This window comes from Notamacropus eugenii, chromosome 2 (genome assembly GCF_028372415.1).
Source record: "Notamacropus eugenii isolate mMacEug1 chromosome 2, mMacEug1.pri_v2, whole genome shotgun sequence".
Taxonomy (NCBI): domain Eukaryota; kingdom Metazoa; phylum Chordata; class Mammalia; order Diprotodontia; family Macropodidae; genus Notamacropus; species Notamacropus eugenii.
This window is the reverse complement of record NC_092873.1, coordinates 13,673,115-13,684,731: the sequence shown is the minus strand read 5'-3', so window position 1 is coordinate 13,684,731 and position 11,617 is coordinate 13,673,115.

Genomic DNA, 11,617 nt, shown 5'->3' with positions numbered 1-11,617 from the left:
GAAATAATTAGACCAAGATTAAGACAAAGATATAATGTGATGGATCTTTAATTAAATAGTTTAGCAAATTTTGAGGAAAAGCAACAGGAGCAGACTGATTCCTCTAAAAATTATATGCAGATGTATATTATTGGCTTCTAAAATTTGTCATGTTTTTGATAAAGAAACCTCAAATTTGAATTTTTGCACAAAAAGTGTATAAGATAGTGGTAAAAGTAAGCAAAATTATCTCTTATTTGTTAAAATATCTGTCCAATAATTTTAAAGTGCAGATGAGTTCATTTTATGGTTGAACCCACACATTTTCAAAGATTCTTATTCCATGTACAGGATTTAGGTAAAGACAGAAACAGCAAATAATATAAACTGAAATTCTATGAAGTTTCAAAAAAATAGAGAACAAATTTTAAGTGATTGTACTAATTTTTATATTGTCAGAATTATCTGGGAACTTTTTAGATCTGAACCAGAGAAGCCGAACTCCCTTTTTGAACTGTCCCAAGAATAAAAAACTATTGTCAAAGAAAGGATATCTAGGCTTCAGATAACTACATGAGAAATCTGGGATTCAAAAAGTGATGTTTAAATGGACATTAAGAATGGATTACTTGAAAACAAGGACCTTAATGCTTGTTAACACTGGAAATAATGATTGTATTTATTTGTACGATTCATGTTTAATTTTCTTTGTTTATACTGGTGACCCTTCTCAAAACTAGTCCATTGCGAGCCATCTAAACTTAATCTGTACCTGACTTACTGTAATTATGCAATTTTGTGAATTTTGAGGAAAACTTTATTGTGTTGTTTGAATCTAGCCCTTCATGGCTAGGAAACTGAAATCATTTACTATACTGTTTGAACCTAGTCTTGCGTGGCTGGAAAGCTGAACCATTCCTAATGTGCCTTTAGCTATGTTGTGCTGTTTCATCTCAATTATCAAATCATACATTTTCTGGGAGCCCCTATCACATCTTTCTGACTGTATGGACTCCTGGATCCATCTGTCACATCCATTGCCCTTGTTTCTGAGTAGGCATCGAAGCCTATAGGAGATCTTGCCCTCCAATTTCAAAGGGGTCTGAAAAAGATGACATCAGATGCAGACAGCTTTCCCAAGAATCCAGACCAGACCTGCATGAAGAACAGCTCCCTCCCTACCTGAGCCCCTTGCATACCCAGGACTGGTTGTTTAGAGGTTTTCCATACCTTTCTTGGTCTACAGGTAAAGCCTTCAGCTTACCTTTGACCAAAAGGAGGAGATGATAACATTTAATATTATTTTTTATTTTCAATATGGGCCAAAGCCTGAACTAATCAATCAGACTTCTTTGTTTTGCTCTAAAAATGTCCTTTCCTGTGTCAGCAACTTCAAAGACCTGTTTATGACAGGATGCCTACAATCAGAATGGTAAATTTTTTCTTATCTTGATATGTAGAGACAGAGGAAAACAGACATCCAAGGATCTTAATTTCCAACTGACTCTACCTTGTTAATTGTCTTGTCTCACTGAATTTACAATTTAGGCAACTAAGAAAATTCCTTTCTCATGGTAAAGTGTATTTAAGCCTGGTCATTCTTCCATCAGGAGATTTTCCTTCTGACTCCAGGGCCATGTAACTGCTAGCTTTAAGGGAATAAACGATACGCATTTAGCCTGTTTGCCTTTTTTTAACCAAACTTCCAGGTCAACAACTGATTCTGCCTTGCTCAGCTAGGTTGGCTTCTTGCTGGTGCCCCTCAATTCTGATGAACTCCAGCCTCAACACTGCCACTACCTCCAGGCCTGGGTTGTTAAAAAGGGACCTGGGATGGCTTTGAAGGCTTTCTTGTTCTTGTTGGTGACTGGGTGATCTCAACCCAATCTCAGGACATTCTTTCATTTAAGATGAGGTTTGAGGAGTCATAGCAGGAACAAAGGTACCATGTGTCCATGGACTCATGGTGGCTGGTGGGGAGACAAAGCAGTTGGTCTGGCTTTCCCTCTCCTCACCTGTTGGTGTCTAGCAGTTCTTCCTTCCCTTTCAAGAGAGTCAGGGAAGAGAAGAGAGATTGTCTGCCTGAACCTTTTGTACTCTGCTCGTCACCCTCCTGGAAGGCCCTTTGCCAACCATTCAGAGAGCCAAGAGGAAACCTCCAGAGGATACCTTTGTGCCCTCAAGTGGGGGAAATGGCAAGCTGACTCACCAGACCTCGGGGAGTAGAACCTCACAGGTGGGACATACTGTCCCTGCTCTAAGAACGGGACCTTCGTCAGCCAGCCCCTAGTACATTTATGTTCCCAGCACTTAGCATCTGGCAGACAAGTACATAGAAAACACTTCTGGATTGATCTCAACTTTCCACCTCTTGGACTTTGCTCTGGTTCTCCTCCCTTCCCCTGTTTACAGGCTGAATTCCTCCCATTGCTTTAAAATAGAACCTCCAGCAAAGTTTTCCATTGGGGAAAGCCCAGCCTTCTCCCCCTCCTCAGTCTTGCTTTTAAAAAAAATGCTTGCCCCTTGGGAACCAGAGTTTTGCAACTCTTTAATGTGCTTATCATGCATTCATTTGTATTACAATTAAATATGTATTACAATTAAATATCTTATTCCCCCAGTTAGGCTGAGAGGCAGCTGAAAGTCGGGTGTCCTGGACAGAGCATCTAACTGCCTGCAGCCTGTAAGACTCTAGCTCAGATCCTGCTTCAGACACTTAGTAACTATGTGGCCCTGGACTAGTCATTTAACCTCTTTCAGCCTCAGTTTCCTCATCTGTAAAATGAGGATGATAATAAGCATAGCAATTATATATCACAGGGCAATCATGTGGATCAAATGAAAGGGTCAGTAAGCATGTATTAAGTATACGATACAAAGAAAGGCAAAAATGAGGAACTCACATCCTAATGAAGTAATTAGAATGTAATGGATATGTAATATGTAAGGACATATAGAACAAATTATATAAAGGCTTTGCAAACCTTACATAAAGGTACATAATAACTATTATAATTAGGGCAAAGATCAATACAGTAGGTGCCCCATAAATGCTTGTTGATTTTAATGGATGAATAAAAGACAATAAAGGAACAAAAAGACAGATGAAGACAGAAAGAAGACATTATCTAAACTTGAATCTTCCCAAGAGTCAAGTTTAATAGTCTAGAAACAATGGGGCTTAATGTATTTGTTGAATTATTGAGTGACTAAAAGGAAGTATAATGTTTTAACGTATATATGAGAGTCACCTGGTAGGGGTAGAACTTTTGAGGCAACAATATTTTTTTTTCCAAACAATCTTTTTTTAAAAAATTATAAATATTTTCAAATCTATAAAAGTTCACCTGCTTACCACCACCACCCCATCCATTGAAAACGAAAGTTAAAAAAAAAACCCTGTAAAAAACATATTCAATCAGTTTTACGTTGGCCTTGTCTCATCCTGTACTCTGTGTACAGAATCTATCAGGAGTTGGGAAACATGTTTCATTACCGGAACAGTGACTGGTCATTACACTGATAAGAGGCTCTAATTCTTTCTGTACTGGGCATCCTTCCTATTGTTATCATAGTAATAACTGTTCTTGTTCTCTTTGTTTCACTCTTTATCAACTCCTTCAAGTCTTCCCAGATGTCTCTGAAACCACCCCCTTCATCATATCTTACAACACAATACCATTCCATCACATTTATATTTCCTAACTTGTTCAACCATTCCTGAATTTACAGGTGCCCTTTCGGATTCCCACCTCAAAAAAAAAGCTAAAAAATGATTTTTTTCCCATTCTTAGTTTGCTTTGCTTAGGATAAGTCTCTCCCTTTAATCTAGCTTCCTTCTAATTTCCCACTCCCTCCCCTTTCTCTTCCATTTTCCTGATTGAAATGTATTTTAACACCAGGTGCCAATCAGTCAATCAATAAACATATAATAAGCACCAGCTGCATGCTGGGCATTGTGCTAAGTGCTGAGGATACAAATAGGAAAAAAAGAAAGAAAGACATTCCCTGCTCTCCCGGAGCTTATGATCTAATAGGGTAAAGGAAGATGAAAAGAGGTGTTGGGTGGAGGGGTGGGAATGGAGGAGAAATCAGAGATGTCTCCAAGTAGACCAGTCCGGTGAAAAATGAGATGTTGCGAGCTGAGATCCCTCCTTCAATGGAGAGAGAGAGAGAGAGAGAGAGAGAGAGAGAGTGTGTGTGTGTGTGTGTGTGTGTGTGTGTGTGTGTGTCTAGTCTTCCTTCCTTGGACCAGTTCATATGAGAGATAGGTTCAACCCCCTCCACACCTCTTGGTTTGTCTACATGTCTACTTGGGTACCCTCATGATGTGACATCATTTTCCCTAACCTTCCTTCCTTTCCTCCCCTCCCACCCCAGTGTTATTTCTCCTCCCCTCTCTTTCCATTCTTTTCTTGAGCTCATCAGTAGGTAACAGGACCACTCTTTCTGTTTGCCCTGATGATGCCAGGGTTCAGCGGAGTCCCATGCCTTATATCCCCATAGTAGAATGAAGTACTTTATCCTTGTTCAGTCTCAGCATTTGCTTATTTACCTTTTTATATTTCTCCTAACTCTTGTCTTTCACTTTCAAGTTTGCTCACAGTTCCTTAAGATTGTGAGTTTCTGGAGGGTAGGAACTGTCTCTACCACTTAGCACAATGCTGGCACATAGTAGGGACTTCATATAGGTTTATTGACTGACTGGTTGAGCTCTGATCTTTTTTATCAGGAGGGCTCAGAAGTCCTTTAGCTCATTTGTCGACCTACAGAATTCAGTCTAAGACAAACAGAATTAGTTTTTACTCATGTTTATTTCTGTCAAAGCCATGCAGTTTGGCTCTGAGATCATTTTGGGGCTAGGAGTGCACAGTTTATATATCCTTCCAACAGGGGCTAATGTCACCCCATCATCAGTTCACGTCTGAACAGAGGAAATTCCTCTTTTATCCCTGGATTTGGGCTATCTGAACAAAAAGAATCTGTCTACACCCAAGCTAAAGCAGAACACAGTGGACTTCCCTACTTTAGATTACTGACAAACTTGGGTGGGTGCTGACCAGGATGAAGACAGTCATGCAGTCCCATTATCAGTAAACAACTGAAGGTAAAGTCAGGACTTTGGAAGAAGGGGCAGGGGAACCAAGTTATTGGTTAGTAATTAGCATTTTTCACAGGTTCATTTCCCCTGTATGGCATTACACTCAGTTTTGCACATGGCTGTAAATCTGTATCTATCCTTTGTCTTCTAGAATGGCACAGTCTAAGCTCTCTGCTCCTTTACCATGGTAACTGCAAAATCCTGAGTGATCCTGATGGCAGCTCCTCATTAATTGAATTCTTCTGTGTGACTGCTTGCCGGATTTTTTTCTTTGACCTGGAAGCTCTAGATTTTGGCTATAATGTTACTGGGAGTTTTTGTTTGGGGAGTTTATTTCAGGAGGTGACCAGTGGGTCCCTTCTATCAGTCAACCAAATTTTGGCACAAGTAGTGGTTAGATTCTCGATGTTAGGAGGTCTTAACCTTGGTAGTCTGGGGAAACACCTGGTCTCAGAAGAGTGTTTTTAGATCATTGAAGGGATGTGGGTTTTTATTTCCCCATCTAAATTCTTGGACTCCCTGAAGTCTAAAGCTCTTGACAACTTGTCCCCTCCTAGTCCACCTACCTTCCCAGACTTCTTATACCCTATTCCGCAACATATCCTCTATGATTCAGTGGCCTGGCCTCCAGTGATACCGGACACCAATCAGCCCCTCCTCCTCCTCTCAGCTCCAGGCTTTCTCTCTGGCTGACCCTCTTCTAGGACTGGGAGGCTCTCTCTCCTTCATTCTGATCACCGACCTCCCTGACTTCCTAATTCAAACTCCACCTCCTACAAGCAGCCTTCCCTAACTCCTCTTAATTTCAGTGCCTTCTCACAGTTAATTATTTCTTATTTAAATTTTGTTGTAGCTGTTGAGTTGTTTGGGTCTTGTCTCAGGCCCGGTCCCACTTGGTCATTTTTTGGGCCCCAGTTGGCTCAGAGTGAGTGTAAATAGCAATTGTTTCGGTTTTGTTCAGAAATCCTGGGGGTCTCTCCCTCCTAGATTTTTGTTTTTTGACCAGGTAAAAGAGGCCATTCTCCCTGCCTCATTTCTTGAGTTTCTTCAGTAAAACAGACCTGTTAAAGACCTTAGCTTAAAAAGGCCAAGGTCTCCCACTGCATCTGGACCATCTCCAATCATACTGACATGTATCTTGTCACTGGACCCAGATGGTGCTGGAGGAGAGAGTGAGGCTGGTGACCTTGCACAGCCCTCCATCACTGAAATCCAATTTATGCATGAATCAGGACATGACCCAAGAATGTCCTGGGTCTTCTTTGGAAAACAAAGGACAAACAGCAACCCAACCAACCACATTTCCTTTTTATCCTTTATATGGCACATAGTAGGTGCTTAATAAATGCTTATTGACTGGCTAGCCAAGTCAGTTCCATTCTCTGGCCTGTTTCTTCATCCTTCAAATGAAAGTGTTGGGCAAGATGACTTCTCGGGCTGCTCCAGTGCTGAATCTGTGATCCCTGTCTGCTATTCTACCCCCTCCTCAAAATCTGGAATCCTGGGGGGAATGAGTGTGAGCTCTGAGACACAGCTGTCTGATGGTCTTTGGGACACCTTACTTTGGTTAGTCACTGTTCCTGAGAGGGGGCATGTTTTCCCCATAGGAAAAGTCAAGAAATTTCACCTCCCAAACATGCCCCAGCTAATAACTAGTTGGACACCTGTTATCTTAGAAGAGGCAGAAATCACCTGTTATTACTTGACTCTGGAGTGTGATAATAAGAAGGGTTAAGGGGCTGTTTTGAACACCTTCTCATTCTGAAGCCACACAGCCTGGTTCACAGGTACTAACTTGCCTTCCTTTCTGCTCTTCTGAATCTAGGACCTCTGAAGGGTCATCTAGTGCTCCCTCGGTTATCTCCACACACCATAGACACCATCTTGCTCTGTATCCTTTCCCAGATCCCCAAGTGCCTTCCTCCTTTAGAGCTCCCAGAAGCCAGGTATGAGCCCAACCAGGCTTCAGAAATTTGGGGAACACACTTGGGTCAACAGATTTAAAGAAAGGCACCATACTCATAGGATCAAAAAACAATATACATACCCAACAAGGAGACATGGCACAGTGAGTCATAGGATCTCCTTTCATAAGGTGGTCCCCATGAAAATAACCTTGACTTTTGAGGCACTTTGTGAATAGCATCCTATCAAATTCAGGAGCCCCTCCCCCAATGTTTTCACTCAGGTCAACCAGAAGGCAAATTTAGTGTAACCAAAAAAGCCTAAGGCAAGGTCACTCTTCTTCTCAAGAAGTTCCAATGGCTCCCTCTTATCTCAGGATAAAATATGAACCCCTTTGCATTTTTATCAGTTGAAGCTCTTGACCATCTGGCTCCAGACTACCTTTCTATGATTCTAGAGTGAGAGGACCTGAGTTCAAATACTGCTTCTGATACTTCCTATCTGTGTGACCTTGAGCAAGTCAGTCTCCCAGGGTCTCAGTTTCCACATTTGTCAAATGAACATTTTGGACCAGATGACCTTTGTGGTCTTTTCTAACTATAAATCCATGCTCCTATGACCCTGGTACAAGGTTTTCCATCTCCCTGCCTTCCTCTTCCCCATCCTTGCTCACTTCCACCTCAGAGAATATGGTACCCCCTGTTCCTAGGATCACATCCACCTTAAACTGATTTGTACCGGTTTCATATGCTCCTTGTTTTTCTTTTTCTTCAGTCCCTTTCTCCATTCCCAATAGGACAGAAGCTCTCAGCAGGCAGGGACTTCTTTGTTTGCATCTTTGGGACTCTAGTGCCTGGAACATTGTAGGTAATAATAAAAGCTTATTGAGTGAATGGATACACATGTCTGGACCAAGGCCCTCATGTAACTGATGAAGAAGATCCAGAGGTCCAGAGGGATGTGACTTGCCTAAAACTGCTGCACAGGTAGGGAGAGTCAGAGCTAGGATTCAAACCCAGCTTTGATGACTCCAAATCCAGTCCTCCAGGCCCTCTCTTCTGTCTGTTATGTACAATAGATAACAGAACTGAGAAGAGTAGTGGGGTGTGATGCCCCATCTTAAGATTCTGGGGACCTGAGTTTGAGTCCCCTGTTTGTTTCTTGGTACCTGGGGCAAATCTTTTCCCTCTTTGAACTTCAGATTGCTCCTCTGTAAAATGGGATTGACCCAAACAGGATCCCAATCCAGTCGATTCCGAGGTCCCTTCCTCTGACCACTCCTCAGTAAGCTCAGAAAGTGGGGTTAGTATCCCCAGTACTTGGGATGGACCTGCCACACATCTCACACACTGGATCACTCTCACCTCCCAGGCTTATCTCTCCAGTGACTTTGACCTAAGGTGTTGTCAAGGCCCCTCGGGACTCATCACACACAGTGGCAGTGATACAAGTTCAGTCTGTGTGGACTGAGCACTCAAACCCATGACCTGGGTCCATCTCAGGAATTCTACTTCCTAATCACCTGAGCTGACCAGGCACTTGATTACGGCTCCATTAATTGAACATTTATTAAGCACCTACTAAGTACCGTTGTGCCTGCCACATTGCTTAATGTGGTATTTTGAAGAAGTTTCTATTCTGCTGTGGTACTACAAAACTCTCAGGTCCATGGCAGGGACTCCATGCCCTTTCAGGACCCCCTCACTGCAGATCCTTCAGCCTAACAGCTGGTGGAAAAAACTAGTTCCTTATTATAAAGGTGGAAACACTGGGACTCAGAGGGTCAGCTCAAAATTGAGCAAGAGCTGGATATGATCCAGGCCTAAACTGCCCTGTTCCTGCCCTCCCCCTAAGGGAATGGCAAAGCCCCTAGGCCTGGTGCCTTCCCAGAAAGCCTTAGGCAGCACCCAAAGGGAGATGCCTCCAGCCATGGCAAGCCTCATTCTGCTCCTGGACTAGCCCAAAGGCTTCTTTCCTGATCCCAGCTTCCCTGCACAGATTCTTGACAGACTTATCAAGACTTATCAAGTCTATCAAGAAAGGGACTCCTTTCTTGGGATCACCAGATTAGAGCTAAGCCATTGGGTCCAACCCCGTCATGTTACAGATGAGGGAACTGAGGCCCAGAGAGACTGAGTGATTTGCCCATGGTCACACCCACCATGGCAGACTTGGGATTCAAACCTAGAGCCTCTGACTTCCCAATCAGCACTCGTTTCTTCCCCACAAGGTTTCCTAATCTACACAAGCCCCTGGCCCAGCTCGTCCCCCAGAAGAGTTGTTTTCCTGCCGCAGCTCTTGGAAATCCCTCCTCCCAGGAGGACTCAACAGGAGGCCAGGCTTCATTTCTAGTGAAACAGCAGAAGCAGAGTGGTGGTGGAGGGTGGAGAGGGAGGTTAAGGAGAAAGGAGCAGGAGCAGGACGGGAGAGCAGGACTGTGTGGCCAAACAGGCTGGAGAACCAAGAAAGTTATGGGTTATAGGTTATGTAAGCCAAAAGGGAAAAGGGTCTCCAGCTGACGAGGGTGGGCAACGTTGCCCAAGGGGCCTGAGGGGAGGGGATTTAAATGTCCTTTGGAAGTCACAGAGAACAGATCTGGCCTTCAGGCAGACATGAGGAGACAAGGAAAGAGGATGCCCCGGGGTAGCTGGGTAGCAGGTGTAGATGACTCCTGGGAGGTGATCAGTGACTGGGAAGAAGGAAAGCCAAATTATTACCCTGGGGTCCGTGGACCCCTTAGATTTCAGAGAGCCTGTGATTTGGATGGGAAAGGGAATCATATCTTGTATTTATACCAACCTCGAACTGCACTGTAGCATTTCCTTCCACTACGAATGAAAAACAAAAGTGTATCCTGGGCAGGTTGGGGTCCGGGACACTCTGACCCAAGGGGAGCCGAGGGGCTGGGGTGGGGGGAGAGCACTCCGCAGGATTGGGAAGTTCTGAGCAGCTGCCTACAGAGAGAGAATACCGGCTCTACTTGCTTCCAAAGGCTGTCGGAAAGAAATGACTTGGAACACCTGAAAGTACTGAGCAGGCTGAACTCAGCAGCATTTATTAAGCACCTACTATGTGCCTTGGAGCAAATCCTGGCTCTGATACTTATTAGCTTTGTGGCTTTGGGCAAATCTCTAGATATTTCTGAGAAACAAGTACCTACCTATTGAGTACCTACTATGTGCAGGCACTGGGCTAAGGGCTTTATACCTATTATCTCACTGGATCCTTACTACAGTTCTGGGATGTCAATGCTATTTATTATACCCATTATACAGTTGAGGAAACTGAGGCAGGTAGTGGTTAAATGACTTGTCCAGGGCCATACAATTACTGTCTGAGGCAAGATTCGAACTCCAGGTCCAGAGCTCCATGGCCTACCTAACTGCTTTTGGGCCTCTGTAGGGCTTCTGAGGAAACAAGAATTTCACTGACATCCCCACAGATCTGAGGTAAGGAGAGTCTCGCAAAGCTTTTCAACCTTTTATTTTATTCTGATCTTAACTAACATCAAATAAACAAGCATCTCCATATACAAAGAACAGGAAAAGGGGATCATACGTGGCTCTCTCGTACGTACAGCCTGCTTTTCCTGGAAAGGATTTAATCAATTCAACATGTAACTTTCAAAACTGTCCTGCTTGTTTGTTTCCCTCTGTTCTCCTCTGTATATTTAAAAATAAAACTTTTCAATGATTTCCTTCTTTCTTTTCCTTCCTTCCTTTTTCTTTCTTTCTTTCTTTCTCTTTCTTTCTTCCTTCCTTCCTTCCTTCCTTCCTTCCTTCCTTCCTTCCTTCCTTCCTTCCTTCCTTCCTTCCTTCCTTTCTTTCTTTTTATTCTTTCTCCTGGAAGTATCCCCCCACCTCTTCTTGAGTCTATTTTTAAAAAATTTTCTAATACATGAAGTACCACATTTTAATTTCTGACCTTGACAATCATAAACAGTGTGTATATTTACTCAATCAAGACTGAAACCTTAATCTAAAACACTGCATAAGCACAAGGAAACAGCAAAGTTTGAGTCATTAAAAAGATGCCCAGGGATTCTTTGCTATAAGCAAACAACTAAGGACGTCATATTATCTTGCACCCTGAACATCACAAACTGTAAAGCTGGTTTTATCATTAACTTTTAAAACACAACTGTAGTTGACCATTGTGTGTTAAGATGACTGTAGCCCTTAGTCATCCTCTATCACATACAGAAAACATCTCAATGAAGAGCCTTCTTTGGGCCCATTGACAAGTTTGGCCAACCCACCTTCTGGGCTGGCCTGGCATCCTCGTAGTCATGGCAGCTTTTTGCTTGAGATGGGCCAAAGTCTACCAGCTGTACCTAGTTTACTTCTTCAGTCTCCTTTACTTCCAGGCAGTAACTTTTCCAATAAAGAGCTTAGTTGAAGAAAGCAGGTCATTCTCTGGCAAGTTTACCTCAATAACTATTGAATTATTAGGTGGCCTTTTTCCATATGGTTGGTGATAAGTGGGCATGCTTTCTCCACACATTTGATATCTCCTTGTTTGACATCTGACCAGGAGAAAAGTGAGGCGATGGTTCTATTGTCAAAAGTTGGTATTAGCTTTGAAAACCACCCAATGCTCCACCCAACTAGGTATCCTTACACATCCAAAGGT